This window comes from Talpa europaea, assembly GCF_964194135.1.
Source record: "Talpa europaea genome assembly, chromosome: 10".
NCBI classification, from domain to species: domain Eukaryota; kingdom Metazoa; phylum Chordata; class Mammalia; order Eulipotyphla; family Talpidae; genus Talpa; species Talpa europaea.
The window spans coordinates 79,854,146-79,858,486 of NC_140077.1; positions in this window are offsets into that span (position 1 = coordinate 79,854,146).

Sequence of the window (4,341 nt, forward strand, 5' to 3'; positions counted from 1 at the left end):
CCAAATAAAAAATTAGAAATTGTTTTCTCTATGAATTTTCTTATTTGCATAATTACACTTATTGCATTGGGACTGTAGGTCAAAAGTGTTCAAAATGATTGAGGTGAATGTGGAGGCCCTTGGTGGTAATGATAAAATTATGTTTGTATGTCTTATGATGTATAAACTCATATAAAATCTCTTCGGGAAGAACTCTGTACAGAACTTTTTAATGTAATCTCCGTAAGAGCATATATAGTAGTGTTGTTTGATTGAATAAGCACCTTGGTTGGGAAATGAAGATACTGATTTTATCACTCATTATATTTATTTCCTTAATTAACTTTTAATTGAATTGATATTTGAATACCCCTATCTGGCTTTGCCACTGTAGTACACCCACCACCAAATCACTAAAATAGTCCATTGAGCTCCCTTCCCTCTATCTTCACTTCCCCCCAGCCCTCTCCTACCGTTGCTCCCCCCATGAATGTTTCCATTTTATAGTCAGCTTTCAAGGGTTAGTTTTTAAGGTTGTCTTTACCTGACCCTTGATTTAGTTACTATTATTCCACATATTAGTGACACCATCCTGTATTTATCTTTCTCGTATTGACTTATTTTACGAAGCACTATCCCTTCTAGTTCTATCTATATTGTCGCAAATGGCATGAGTTTAACTGTTTTGATCACTGAGTAATATTCCATTGTGTGTACACATATATACATGTATATATATGTATTTATAAACCATATCTCCTTGATTCAGTCATCTGTTTTTTGGGCACTTAGTTTGATTCCATAATTTGGCAATGGTAAATAGTGCTGCAATAAACACGAGTGCATGTTTCCTTTTGAAGTAGTGTGTTTGAATTTTTTTCAGTAGATACCTCAACGTGGAATTACTGGGCGGTATAACAGATCCATTTTTAATGTTTTGACACACTCCCACACTGCTTTCCATAACGGCTGGACTGGTCTGCATTCCCAGCACCAGTGCAAGAGAGTTCCCTTTTCTACACATTCTCACCAGCACTGTTTCGATATTTTCAATTTGGGTCCTACTCACAGGTGCAAGATGGTATCTCACTGTGGTCTTGAATTGCATAGAGAACCATCAAGATGCCACAGAATAAAACGAATCAAAACAATCAGTTTAGCAAAGTGGCAGGGTATAAAATGAACACACAAAAATCAGTTGCCCTCCTATATACAAACAATGAGATAGAGAAGTTAAGAAAGTGACCCTATTTACAATCATAACAAAAAAAATTAAATACCTAGGGGTAACCTAACACAAGAGCTAAAAGATTTATACAAAGAAAACTCTTATACATTGTTAAAAGAAATAGAAGACGCAAAGAAATGGAAAAATATTCCCTGCTCATGGATTTGAAGAATCAATAGTGTCAAAATGGTCATCCTACCCAAAGCAATATACAGATTCAGTGCAATCCCAATGAAAATATTAATAACATTGTTCAAATAACTGGAAGAAACACTACTGAAATTCATATGGAATTACAAAGACCCTGAATAACAGAAGCAATTCTGACAAAAAAGAAATAATGGAGTTATCATATTTATAGAGTTCAATATATATTATTAAACCATAATAATTAAAACAGTCTAGTACTAAACAAGAAGCAGACACACAGACCAATGGGATAGAATTGAGAGCCCTGAAATAAACCCCACCGCCATATGGGCAGTTAATCTGTGATGATGGAGCCAAGAACATGCACTCGTTTTATCTTCATTTCCATTCCCATTAGAATCAGATCCCTGAATTTTTTCCCCTGGATCAAGTCAATATAGGGAGATAGTGAGGTCTTGCTTGATCAACATTCATTATTTTTCTATTTATCAAAAACAATTTTAAAATACAGAAAAGCATATTTTCCATTGATCACATCATAGAGAAAAATACTATTATTCATACTTCAAAGCAGCTATTGCGGGAAGTTTTGCTATAGTTAACCAGAGAAAAGGACATGAAATATTTCTTATTAAGCATATCGTTAAGATTTTCATAGGCATTGACTACTTAAAAATTTAATTGGAGATGAGGTATTTTTAATGTCATAAATATTTGTAAAGAGGTACAATACCTATCATTTTGAGTATTTGCTATATATTGAATAATTTGTATTGTATATTTAAGTGATGTACTGTATGAACAACTTTACATGTATTTTCAGAAATATTTGCCTTTTCATGGTATGATTTATTTATACTTCAGCAATTTTAATATCAGTGTAGTGTTAGTGTTTCTATGAAAGATGTTATGAGAAACTATACAATGCATTAGAAATGTTTCCACACATAGACACAAAGTGCTCCCTATCATCTTCATTCCTTAAATTCACTTCTCTATTTTTTTTTTGTTTGAATCAAGAAAATTTTCAGGTAATTTCTACCTACTTTTCATCTGGATTATAAACTTTGAATCCTTGCATATACTGATGCCTTTCTTTAACAAAGATTTGTTTATGATGCTGTTTTTGTATATAGATTTTTGGCTAGTGGTCCATAACTCTCATTCTTGATACTTTTCCTCACTTTTTGAAACTTCAAGTGTTGAGATTAAAATGTTCACTTAGTCTCATTCCTTTTGAGTAACATTCGAATTTTTTTTTGCCTCGCTTTTTTGAGATTGAGGTTATTTTCTCTTCATCCTCAATTTACCAATATTTATCTTGGCCATGTTTAAATATTTGGATTTACAGGAACCTATTCTTAAGGAACTCAATAAAATTTGCATGAAACTGTGAAGGAGGTATTTGAACTCTGGAGGTCTGATTTCAGAACAAGTAAGGCTACCCACTTCCAGTGGTGATTCATAGGATATGAATAAAATAAAGAAGACCCCTGAGATTTCTTTTAAAAGGTGCAGGAAGGGGCCATCATTTAAAGTATTATCATTGCAAAATGAATCACTGCTATTTTTCTCTTTCTTTTGGTACATTCAAATCTTTATTCCTCTAGTGAGATCAGCCCTGAGGCAAATATAGCATTTCATATGTGGTCAGAATAACACTGAGCTTAGCAAGATTTAAAACAGCCACATTCTCCCTAGGCTTGTGGTCTCATTAGCAGTTCTGGAGCTCCATCAATGTTTTAACTCAATTTGATCACAAAATTGATTAAAATATTTACTAGATTTTGAAGCTGTTTCTAGTACTTGTGTAATTGATTCCTCAAATGCAAGCCCAGGATCTTATGGTTACCACTGCTAAATGTCATATTGCTAGATTCAGCCTTAAACTCAAGATTCTATTTGAATGATGAATCTGTCCTACTGAAGATTCACTATCATCACCTCCTGTAACATTTTGTTTGTATGGCATTTCCTCTAAACTCTAAAACTGTTTGGTGACACAAATGAATAATAGAGTTGGTCTGAGAACATCGTCCTGCATCTGAGAACAACATCAGTTTATTTAATTTTTATTCTAAACTATGTGATCAACCATCTGACTTGTCAATTTCCCAACTAAAATGCAAGAACTTCATCAGTTCCTTGTGGAATAATTTGGCTGAGATGGAAATACCACTGGGCTCATCTACCATTTTCATAAATTAACAATAAATCATAAATATTTATTTTATATTTTTTAGCTCATTGAAGTCTTATTTCATGCTGATATCAGTTTTCTTTTTGAGGGAACTTGTGCTTTGAAAATTCCTTTTGGACTTTAACTCTGGAATTAACTTTGAAGTCATTAACCTGTTATATGTAGCATCACATTTTCCGTCATGGGATATCCATTTTAATTGTGGTGCAACTTCACAACAAACTGTGTAATATAAAGATAAGGAATATGATTGCAGAGGTGGAAAATATTTGAAAAAAGACAAGGGAAGCATACCCCCAAATCAAATATTCTGTCAAATTATATGGATTTTGTTGAAAATGATAGTTTTAGGAAATTTTGCAACCTCTTCAGCACTCTTTCTTCAAAAAAATGGAGCTTAATTCCCCTCCTCTGTTTGTGTCTAGACTTAGTGAGTCACTTTTAAAGAACAAATATGCTGGGGCCTCCCTAGTGGCACAGGGGTTAACTCTTAGCGCAATCAATCTAGCATCAGCCACTGTGGCATGAGTTCCATCCCTGGCCAGGGAGCTAACCCACATGGCACAGCAGATCTTTCCTGTCTTGCCAGCTGCTCCCCTCAGCAACGTATTTCAGTAGATCTGCCTGTTTTGCTCCCTACTCTGTCTCTGGTGAGTCCTGTTACTTCCCACATCTCTGGCCTACACCTCAGTTCTTGTTTACATAAATAAATAAAAATTAATCTTTGAAAAAAAGAAAGAACAAATATGACTGAACCACCAATGTGTGTCCAGGTATAGATGGT